The sequence below is a fragment of the Nothobranchius furzeri genome, chromosome 10 (assembly GCF_043380555.1).
Source record: "Nothobranchius furzeri strain GRZ-AD chromosome 10, NfurGRZ-RIMD1, whole genome shotgun sequence".
NCBI lineage: Eukaryota > Metazoa > Chordata > Actinopteri > Cyprinodontiformes > Nothobranchiidae > Nothobranchius > Nothobranchius furzeri.
In genome coordinates this window covers 1,527,295-1,539,614 of record NC_091750.1, presented here as the reverse complement: position 1 = coordinate 1,539,614, position 12,320 = coordinate 1,527,295, and positions in this window count along the sequence as shown.

Genomic DNA, 12,320 nt, shown 5'->3' with positions numbered 1-12,320 from the left:
AGATGCGCCCGGAGGAGCGACTTGCCACATGTCAACACTGGGTCTGTCTGAGCGCCTCCAGGAGACAAGCCCAAGCAAGACGCGCCCCGAGGTGCGTCTTGCCGCATGTCAACAATGGGTCTGACTGAGGGCCTCCAGGAGAGAAGCCCAAGCAAGACGCACCCCGAGGAGCGTCTTGACACATGTCAACACTGGGTCTGACAGAGGGCCTCCAGGAGAGAGGCCCAAGCAAGACGCGCCCCGAGGAGTGTCTTGCCACATGTCACCACTGGGTCTGACTGAGCGCCTCCAGGAGAGAGGCCCAAGCAAGACGCGCCCCGAGGAGCGTCAGGCCACATGTCACTACTCAGTCTGTTTGAGCGCCTCCAGGAGACAGGCCCAAGCAAAACGCGCCCCGAGGAGCGTCTTGCCACATGTCAGCACTGGGTCTGACTGAGCGCCTCCAGAAGAGAGGGCCCAGCAAGACGCGCCCTGAGGAGCGTCTTGCCTTATGTCAGCACTCAGTCTGACTGAGCGCCTCCAGGAGAGAGGCCCAAGCAAGACGCGCCCCGAGGAGCGTCTTGCCACATGTCAACAATGGGTCTGACTGAGGGCCTCCAGGAGAGAGGCCCAAGCAAGATGCGCCCGGAGGAGCGTCTTGCCACATGTCAACACTGGGTCTGACAGAGGGCCTCCAGGAGAAAGGCCCAAGCAAGACGCGCCCCGAGGAGCGTCTTGCCAAATGTCACCTCTGGTTCTGACTGAGCGCCTCCAGGAGAGAGGCCCAAGCAAGACGCGCCCCGAGGAGGGTCTTGTCACATGTCAACACTGGATCTTTCTGAGCGCCTCCAGGAGAGAAGCCCAAGCAAGACGCGCCCCGAGGACCGTCTTGCCACATGTCAGCACTCGGTCTGACTGAGCGCCTCCAGGAGAGAGGCCCAAGCAAGACGCGCCCTGAGGAGCGTCTTGCCACATGTCAACAATGGGTCTGACTGAGGGCCTCCAGGAGAGAAGCCCAAGCAACACGCGGCCAGAGGAGCGTCTTGCCACATATCAGCACTCGGTCTGACTGAGCGTCTCCAGGAGAGAGGCCCAAGCAAGACGCGCCCCGAGGAGCGTCTTGCCACATATCAGCACTCGGTCTGACTGAGCGTCTCCAGGAGAGAGGCCCAAGCAAGACGCGCCCCGAGGAGCGTCTTGCCACATGTCAACAATGGGTCTGACTGAGGGCCTCCAGGAGAGAAGCCCAAGCAAGACGCGCCCCGAGGAGCGTCTTGACACATGTCAACACTGGGTCTGACAGAGGGCCTCCAGGAGAGAGGCCCAAGCAAGACGCGCCCCGAGGAGTGTCTTGCAACATGTCACCACTGGGTCTGACTGAGCGCCTCCAGGAGAGAGGCCCAAGCAAGACGCGCCCCGAGGAGCGTCAGGCCACATGTCACTACACAGTCTGTTTGAGCGCCTCCAGGAGAGAGGCCCAAGCAAGACGCGCCCCGAGGAGCGTCTTGCCACATGGCAACACTGGGTCTGACTGAGTGCCTCCATGAGAGAAGCCCCAGCAAGACGCGCCCAGAGGAGCGTCTTGCCACATGTCACTACTCGATCTGACTGAGCGCCTCCAGGAGAGAGGCCCAAGCAAGACGTGCCCCGAGGAGCGTCTTGCCACATGTCAACAATGGGTCTGACTGAGGGCCTCCAGGAGAGAAGCCCAAGCAAGACGCGCCCCGAGGAGCGTCTTGCCACATGTCAACACTGGGTCTGACTGAGCGCCTCCAGGAGAGAGGCCCAAGCAAGACACGCCCCAAGGAGCGTCTTGACACATGTCAACACTGGGTCTGACTGAGGGCCTCCATGAGAGAAGCCCAAGCAAGACGCGCCCCGAGGAGAGTCTTGCCACATGTCAACACTCGGTCTGACAGAGGGCATCCAGGAGAGAGGCCCAAGCAATACGCTCCCCGAGGAGCGTCTTGCCACATGTCACCACACGGTCTGACTGAGCGCCTCCTGGAGAGAGGCCCAACCAAAACGCGCCCTGAGGAGCGTCTTGCCACATGCCAACACTGGGTCTGACAGAGGGCGTCCAGGAGAGAGGCCCAAGCAAGACGCGCCCCGAGGAGTGTCTTGCCACATGTCACCACTGGGTCTGACTGAGCGCCTCCAGGAGAGAGGCCCAAGCAAGACGCGCCCCGAGGAGCGTCTTGTCACATGTCAACACTGGGTCTTTCTGAGCGCCTCCAGGAGAGAAGCGCAAGCAAGACGCGCCCCGAGGAGTGTCTTGCCAGATGTCATCACTCGGTCTGACTGAGCGCCTTCAGGAGAGAGGCCCAAGCAAGACGCGCCCCGAGGAGCGTCTTGCCTTATGTCAACAATGGGTCTGACTGAGGGCCTCCAGGAGAGAAGCCCAAGCAAGACGCGCCCCGAGGAGCGTCTTGACACATGTCAACACTGGGTCTGACTGAGCGCCTCCAGGAGAGAGGCCCAAGCAACACACGCCCCGAGGAGCGTCAGGCCACATGGCACTACTCAGTCTGACTGAGCGCCTCCAGGAGAGAGGCCCAAGCAAGACGCGCCCCGAGGAGCGTCTTGCCACGTGTCAACACTGGGTCTGATTGAGGGCCTTCTGGAGAGAGGCCCAAGCAAGACGTGCCCCGAGGAGCGTCTTGCCACATGTCAACAATGGGTCTTACTGAGGGCCTCCAGGAGAGAAGCCCAAGCAAGACACGCCCCGAGGAGCTTCTTGCCTCATGTCAGCACTCGGTCTGACTGAGCGCCTCCAGGAGAGAGGCCAAAGCAAGACGCGCCCCGAGGAGCGTCTTGACACATGTCAAACCTGGGTCTGACAGAGGGCCTCCATGAGAGAGGCCCAAGCAAGACGCGCCCCGAGGAGTGACTTGCCTTATGTCAGCACTCAGTCTGACTGAGCGCCTCCAGGAGAGAGGCCAAAGCAAGACGCGCCCCGAGGAGCGCCCCAGAACCCTGTACACACTCAATGACCCGTGCGCGATCGTTGATTTCTGCTAGTACGTTTGCTAGTTCTACGTGCTTCCACGGATCGGGCGTGGGCACGCGCTTGTTTTAGAGGCGTTTTCGCGCAGCCTCTACCCTGCACGACCGCTCGTGGCCGCACTAGCTATATTTATCTTTATTTGTTTCACACACACACACACACACACACACACTCACACACACACACACACACACACACACACACACACACACACACACACACACACACACACACACACACACACACACACACACACAGGCCCTTGCGTGCAAACCCCGGTCAGGCCTGCAGTGTACACATCAGAGACATGATGTTCTTTCACAGAACTGAGGTTGTTCATTACTAAATGACTTTTACAGGAATATTGTTATTATACTATTCAACAGGTTGATCATAATAATGTGTATTAAACCCACAACCTAGCACTGAGGACAGAGGGACTTTATTTAAATTAGTACTTAATGCAAACGATACTTAATTATACATAAGAGCCATGTCATACATTCAGCCTAGGAATAGTAGCATTGTGCACTATTAAAAATATACACATAAATTGCTCGAATCCCATTGTTGCAAAGTAAAACTAATAAAAATCTAGTCTGACATCAACAGAGAAGACTTAGTGTATGTACTACAAATACAGCATTAGGATTTCGAGTGGACCGTGCACCTTGTGAACCATCAGAGGCTTATGACGCAACATATCTTCCAGTTGCTATTAGACAAATTATAATTCTCGACCATTTTTCGGAACTGGTTTCTTGGGTCCGTGAGTAAATGCCAAATGAGATGATAGTCCTTAAGTAAGTTCCTGGTATCCCATGTCACGCTCTTGCCCATCAGCCGGTGAACGCTGATACGGAACTCGATGAGAGCAATGTATTTTTTAAGTGCTCCGAATGTACATCTTACAAGCGTGCGATTCACTTCGTGAGTAAACCGCAGCTGCAGCTGATTCAAACAGTCGAGCAAACTTTCTACATCACAATATGCGTTTTGTAGTTGGTCGAGTTACCTTTTGTGTGGCACATGCACGGGTCGTTAGCATCCAGCTCCCAGCTTAGAGAGTCCTGTATTGACACAGACGTCAATACATCTCGATGTCATGCAACACACAAAGTCTGTCGCATACAGGTGGGTTAACACATGTACGATACCTTTTGTGTGGCGCATTCACGGGTCGTTAGCGTCCAGCTCCCGGCTTATAGAGAGTCCTGTATTTACACAGACGTCAATACATCTCGATGTCATGCAACACACAAAGTCTGTCGCATACAGGTGGGTTAACACACATGTACGATGTGTGCGATGGCGCGCCCGTTTACAATGGGACACGACGATGATCATTCTTAACCAAACTCTTGTTTCTCATGACAGGTGGTAGCGTTGTCTCCTGCACCTGGTCTTCGTGCACAGAGGGTGTTGTAATGTGCTCGTCATAGTCGCGATCGTTGTCACTCGAATCCGTTGTTCTCACGACAGGTGGTAGCGTTGTCTCCTGCATGTTGTCTTCGTGTACGGCAAGCGTTGTGCTGTGCTCGTTATAATGGTTGTCTTCGTACAAAGGGGGTGTTGAATACTCCTTCGCGAGTAGTCTAGGAGATGGTGTGATGGGACGTATCTCAGAGGCGTTATGTGAGCGTACCACCATGGCCTGAGCAACTGCGACTACTGAGAGTACACCCAGTACAGACAGCGAGATCATTTTTTTTCTTGGGTGTTGTACGTGTGGGTACAGCCGCTTTAATGGCAGTGAGAGCAAGTGGGCAAATGTATTTATAGGTCACTAGCAGAAACTAAGGCACGTGGTCAGAGTGTAATCTTAACCACCGTAGCTCTTGTCATAATTTAATATACATAGAAATCAGAAACGGGCATGTCAGGATAGACATCGCGAGTGATAATGCGGCCAGTATCTGTGTGCGCTTGAGAGCACCTTGTTGTTCTACTGTGGTGCCCACGCCGCCGGGTCTGTAAATGTCATCGACCTTCTTTATATATGCATACGCTAAAGACCGTATTTTCTCTATGGATTTGAACACGTCCTTTGTTTCGCGTAACGCTTGAGCTGTCTCGAGCGTGATGTTTTGAGTGTACGCCAGTGTTTCGCGTGCACCGAGGTCCGAAAGGGCGTGCGCTACAACTATTAACCTTGGTTTGGGAGTGTGGCGAAACGCTCGCTCCGCTGTAATGGGCAGATGCAATGTTATCACCTGGTACGTTTCGTTAATCGGGTCGTAACACACCAGTCCGTGACACGGACCGTCACATTGTATGGGGCACAGTAAGGACAACACGCCGCCGACCGTGACTTCACACTCGACCGCGGTGGTGTTGTCGATTTGCAAAGGATCACATACGCCTCTCCAGTCGCAATGAGGCACATTGTAGTCGACGCGACCGTCGGTCACCATAGCTTTCGTCAGCCAACACACTCGATTGCCCTTCGAAACATCGGCGATCAACGTGAGCGTAGAGGTCGCTGTCGCTTTACTGTACGCCAGGATATCCGTGTGTGAGTGCACGCTCGACGTCGATTGACAACCGGTCATGTCAGACCTGATCAGACCTTCCGAACACATGACCATTAGTTGTTGTGCGGCCGAGAGTATCGCGATCATACCGTTGAGATGTGTAGAAAGCGCGTACACGCCAGCCTTCCACGTTTCCAAAATTTCCAGCAGTCTAGAGGGACTTGTCTTAGCGCGCACGGCTGTGCTGAATTTGCGTTGGGTAGACACAACGGCATCGACCTCGCTTAGGATCTTGTGGGCTCATGTACTCGTGGTAGCCCAAGACGTGTATAGTCGAGCGCGGTGACGCCCCGAACACTTGACCCAGTTTTGTTGTGGCGATATGCGTGTCCAGTAACGCGGCAAAGTCCGCGTGTCTAGCGTGTATTGATTTTACAGCTCGCTCATACCCCAACAGTACGGTCCGTAGAAGTTCGTTCACTTGTTTCCATGCGCTCGTGGAACACAGGACATCGCAACCTCTGTGATACTCAAGTAAAGCGTCACACACCAGCTGCTTGCACGTTGGAAATACAATCGGTAGTAACTTCTTACTCCACTCTATGTTGAACTCGTATAGTATGTATATGGGCGGGTGCGGCGGTTTGCGCATTTTCTATCTGCCCTCCGCTAATATGACTCTGTGGTCTGTCTCCTGAGATGGTGCGGTTGGAACTTGCGAGAGTGCACTATCGATGGTCGGTGTTTCCATTTCGTCAATTGTGCCATTTTCAGCCGCTGGCAAACGGCCGTCGACGGTCGATGCGAGACAACTACATAACGTTAGACCGCGACCCTCATGCCAGTTTTCTGTAGTACTGGTTGTAGTTTCTGGTGCACACTCGATACGCCATTACGATCACAATTACGTTGATTAATAAATCCAGTGTTGTAGCGACTGCAGCCAGCGCCGTCGCGCAACTCGTGTCGGTATTATCTCTCGATACTTTCATTCGTATCCGAGCGTATGCAGAATCTAAGGATCTGGTGAAGTTGCTTGTCACTAGCTTGCGCACGTTTGATATGGCACTTTGCGCGAGACTCATACAACCTGCAGTGGCGACCGTCGCGTCAGTGCAAAGTTTTTCTGATATATCGCTCGCAACATCGTTTGTCATTTGCTGTACACTGCGCACACTGGCCGCGAGGTCGCGGAGAGGGTCTTCGTTACGAGTTGTGTAATATCCGCTGACTTGCCGATTCAATTCTGGTGGCGCTGACCCAAACGAGAATGCTTTTAAGGCGCATGTCGTGGTAACTCTGGTAGCGCCATGGTTGACGAGGACGATCATCTTTAGCAATAGTTCATCTCGAAGCGCAACGATGGTGAGGGCGACGGGTTGGCCGGTTCCGCCTTCAGGCCACTCGGTTGCCGCTAGATTGCCAAATGCCACACACGCAGACGAACCCTGTACACACTCAATGACCCGTGTGCGATCGTTGATTTCTGCTAGTACGTTTGCTAGTTCTACGTGCTTCCACGGATCGGGCGTGGGCACGCGCTTGTTTTAGAGGCGTTTTCGCGCAGCCTCTACCCTGCACGACCGCTCGTGGCCGCACTAGCTATATTTATCTTTATTTGTTTCACACACACACACACACACACACACACACACACACACACACACACACACACACACACACACACACACACACACACACACACACACACACACACACACAGGCCCTTGCGTGCAAACCCCGGTCAGGCCTGCAGTGTACACATCAGAGACATGATGTTCTTTCACAGAACTGAGGTTGTTCATTACTAAATGACTTTTACATGAATATTGTTATTATACTATTCAACAGGTTGATCATAATAATGTGTATTAAACCCACAACCTAGCACTGAGGACAGAGGGACTTTATTTAAATTAGTACTTAATGGAAACGATACATAATGATACATAAGAGCCATGTCATACATTCAGCCTAGGAATAGTAGCATTGTGCACTATTAAAAATATACACATCAATTGCTCGAATCCCATTGTTGCAAAGTAAAACTCTAATAAAACTCTAGTCTGACATCAACAGAGAAGACTTAGTGTATGTACTACAAATACAGCATTAGGATTTCGAGTGGACCGTGCACCTTGTGAACCATCAGAGGCTTATGACGCAACATATCTTCCAGTTGCTATTAGACAAGTTATAATTCTCGACCATATTTCGGAACTGGTTTCTTGGGTCCGTGAGTAAATGCCAAATGAGATGATAGTCCTTAAGTAAGTTCCTGGCGATCCCATATCACGCTCTTGCCCATCAGCCGGTGAACGCTGAGACGGAACTCGATGAGAGCGATGTATTTTTTAAGTGCTCCGAATGTACATCTAACAAGCGTGCGATTCTTTTCGTGAGTAAACCGCAGCTGCAGCTGATTCAAACAGTCTAGCCAACTTTCTACATCACAATTTGGTTTTGTAGTTGGTCGAGTTACCTTTTGTGTGGCACATGCACGGGTCGTTAGCGTCCAGCTCCCAGCTTAGAGAGTCCTGTATTGACACAGACGTCGATACATCTCGATGTCATGCAACACACAAAGTCTGTCGCATACAGGTGGGTTAACACATGTACGATACCTTTTGTGTGGCGCATGCACGGGTCGTTAGCGTCCAGCTCACGGCTTATAGAGAGTCCTGTATTGACACAGACGTCAATACATCTCGATGTCATGCAACACACAAAGTCTGTCGCATACAGGTGGGTTAACACACATGTACGATGTGTGCGATGGCGCGCCCGTTTACAATGGGACACGACGATGATCATTGTTAACCAAACTCTTGTTTCTCACGACAGGTGGTAGCGTTGTCTCCTGCACCTGGTCTTCGTGCACAGAGGGTGTTGTAATGTGCTCGCCATAGTCGCGATCGTTGTCACTCGAATCCGTTGTTCTCACGACAGGTGGCTGTGTGTGTGTGTGTGTGTGTGTGTGTGTGTGTGTGTGTGTGTGTGTGTGTGTGTGTGTGTGTGTGTGTGTGTGTGTGTGTGTGTGTGTGTGTGTGTGTGTGTGTGTGTGTGTGTGTGTGAAACAAATAAAGATAAATATAGCTAGTGCGGCCACGAGCGGTCGTGCAGGGTAGAGGCTGCGCAAAAACGCCTCTAAAACAAGCGCGTGCCCACGCCCGATCCGTGGAAGCACTTAGAACTAGCAAACGTACTAGCAGAAATCAACGATCGCACACGGGTCATTGAGTTTGTACAGGGTTCGTCTGCGTGTGTGGCATTGGGCAATCTAGCGGCAACCGAGTGGCCTGAAGGCGGAACCGGCCAACCCGTCGCCCTCACCATCGTTGCGCTTCGAGATGAACTATTGCTAAAGATGATCGTCCTCGTCAACCACGGCGCTACCAGAGATACCACGACATGCGCCTTAGAAGCGTTCTCGTTTGGGACAGCGCCACCAGAATTGAATCGGCAAGTCAGCGGATATTACACAACTCGTAACGAAGACCCTCTCCGCAACCTCGCGGCCAGTGTGCGCAGTGTACAGCAAATGACAAACGATGTTGCGAGCGATATATCGGAAAAACTTTGCACTGACGCGACGGTCGCCACTGCAGGTTGTGTGAGTCTCGCGCAAAGTGCCATATCAAACGTGCGCAAGCTAGTGACAAGCAACTTCACCAGATCCGTAGATTCTGCATACGCTCGGATACGAATGAAAGTATCGAGAGATAACACCGACACGCGTTGCGCGACGGCACTGGCTGCAGTCGCTACAACACTGGATTTATTAATCAACGTAATTGTGATCGTAATGGCGTATCGAGTGTGCACCAGAAACTACAACCAGTACTACAGAAAACTGGCATGAGGGTCGCGGTGTAACGTTATGTTGGCGTCTCGCATCGACCGTCGACGGCCTTTTGCCAGCGGCTGAAAATGGCACAGTTGACGAAATGGAAACGCCGACCGTCAATAGTGCCCTCTCGCAAGTTCCAACCGCACCATCTCAGGAGACAGACCACAGAGTCATATTAGCGGAGGGTAGATAGAAAATGCGCAAACCGCCGCAACTGCCCATATACATACTATACGAGTTCAACATAGAGTGGAGTAAGAAGTTACTACCGATTGTATTTCCAACGTGCACGCAGCTGGCATGTGATGCTTTACTTGAGTATCACAGAGGTTGCGATGTCCTGTGTTCCACTAGCGCATGGAAACAAGTGAACGAACTTCTACGGACCGTACTGTTGGGGTATGAGCGAGCTGTAAAATCAATACACGCTAGTCACGCGGACTTTGCCGCGTTACTGGACACGCATGTCACCACAACAAAACCGGGTCAAGTATTCGGGGCGTCACCGCGCTCGACTATACACGTCTTGGCCTACCACGAGTACATGAGCCCACAGAGCCTAAGCGAGGTCGAAGCCGTTGTGTCTACCCAATGCAAATCCAGCACAGCCGTGCGCGCTAAGACAAGTCCCTCTAGACTGCTGGAAACTTTGGAAACGTGGAAGGCTGGCGTGTACGCGCTTTCTACACATCTCAACGGTATGATCATGATACTCTCGGCCGCACAACAACTAATGGTCATGTGTTCGGAAGGTCTGATCAGGTCTGAAATGACCGGTTGTCAATCGACGTCGAGCATGCACTCACACACGGATATCCTGGCGTACAGTAAAGCGACGGCGACCTCTACGCTCACGTTGATCGCCAATGTTTCGAAGGGCAATCGAGTGTGTTGGCTGACAAAAGCTATGGCGACCGACAGTCGCGTCAACTACAATGTAACTCATTGCGACTGGAGAGGCGTATGTGATCTTTGCAAATCGACAACACCACCGCGGTCGAGTGCGATGTCACGGTCGGCGGCGTGTTGTCCTTACTGTGCCCCATACAATGTGACGGTCCGACTAACGAAACGTAGCAGGTGATATCATTGCATCTGCCAATTACAGCGGAGCGAGCGTTTCGCCACACTCCCAAACCAAGGTTAATAGTTGTAGCGCATGCCCTTTCGGACCTCGGTGCACGCGAAACACTGGCGTACGCTCACAACATCACGCTCGAGACTGCTCAAGCGTTACGCGAAACAAAGGACATGTTCAAATCCATATAGAATATACGGTCTTTAGCGTATGCGTATATAAAGAAGGTCGATGACATTTACAGACCCGGCGGCGTGGGCACCACAGTAGAACAACAAGGTGCTCTCAAGCGCACACAGATACTGAACGCATTGTCACTCGTGATGTCTATCCTGACATGCCCGTTTCTAATTTCTATGTATATTAAATTATGACAAGAGCTACTTTAGGTGGTTACGATTACACTCTGACCACGTGCATTAGTTTCTGCTAGTGCCCTTTAAATACATTTGCCCACTTGCTCTAACTGCCATTAAACCCACACGTACAACATCCAAGAAAAAAAATGATCTCGCTGTCTGTACTGGGTGTACTCTCAGTAGTCGCAGTTGCTCAGGCCATGGTGGTACGCTCACATAACGCCTCTGAGATACGTCCCATCACACCACCTCCAAGACTACTCGCGAAGGAGTATTCAACACCCCCCTTGTACGAAGACAACCATTATAACGAGCACAGCACAACGCTTGCCGCAGGCGAAGACAACGTGCAGGAGACAACGCTACCACCTGTTATGAGAACAACGGATTCGAGTGACAACGATCGCGACTATGACGAGCACATTACAGCACCCTCTGTGCACGAAGACCAGGTGCAGGAGACAATGCTATTACCTGTCGTGAGAAACAAGAGTTTGGTTAACAACGATCATCGTCGTGTCCCATTGAAAACGGGCGCGCCATCGCACACATCGTACATGTGTGTTACTCCACCTGCGACAGACTTTGTGTGTTGCATCTCATCGAGATGTATTGACGTCTGTGTCAATACAGGACTCTATAAGCTGGGAGCTTGACGCTAACGACCCGTGCATGCGGCACACAAAAGGTAACTCGACTAACTACAAAACGCATATTGTGATGTAGAAAGTTGGCTCGACTGTTTGAATCAGCTGCAGCTGCGGTTTACTCACGAAGTGAATCGCTTGTTAGAAGTACATTCGGAGCACTTAAAAAATACATCGCTCTCATCGAGTTCCGTCTCAGCGTTCACCGGCTGATGGGCAAGAGCGTGACATGGGATCGCCAGGAACTTACTTAAGGACTATCATCTCATTTGGCATTTACTCACGGACCCAAGAAACCAGTTCCGAAAAATGGTCGAGAATTATAACTTGTCTAATAGCAACTGGAAGATATGTTGCATCATAAGCCTCTGATGGTTCACAAGGTGCACGGTCCACTCGAAATCCTAATGCTGTATTTGTAGTACATACACTAAGTCGTCTCTGTTGATGTCAGACTAGAGTTTTATTAGAGTTTTACTTTGCAACAATGGGATTCGAGCAATTGATGTGTATATTTTTAATAGTGCACAATGCTACTATTCCTAGGCTGAATGTATGACATGGCTCTTATGTATCATTATGTATCGTTTCCATTAAGTACTAATTTAAATAAAGTCCCTCTGTCCTCAGTGCTAGGTTGTGGGTTTAATACACATTATTATGATCAACCTGTTGAATAGTATAATAACAATATTCCTGTAAAAGTCATTTAGTAATGAACAACCTCAGTTCTGTGAAAGAACATCATGTCTCTGATGTGTACACTGCAGGCCTGACCGGGGTTTGCACGCAAGGGCCTGTGTGTGTGTGTGCGTGTGTGTGTGTGTGTGTGTGTGTGTGCGTGCGTGCCTGTGTGTGTGTGTGTGTGTGTGTGTGTGTGTGTGTGTGTGTGTGTGTGTGTGTGTGTGTGTGTGTGTGTGTGTGTG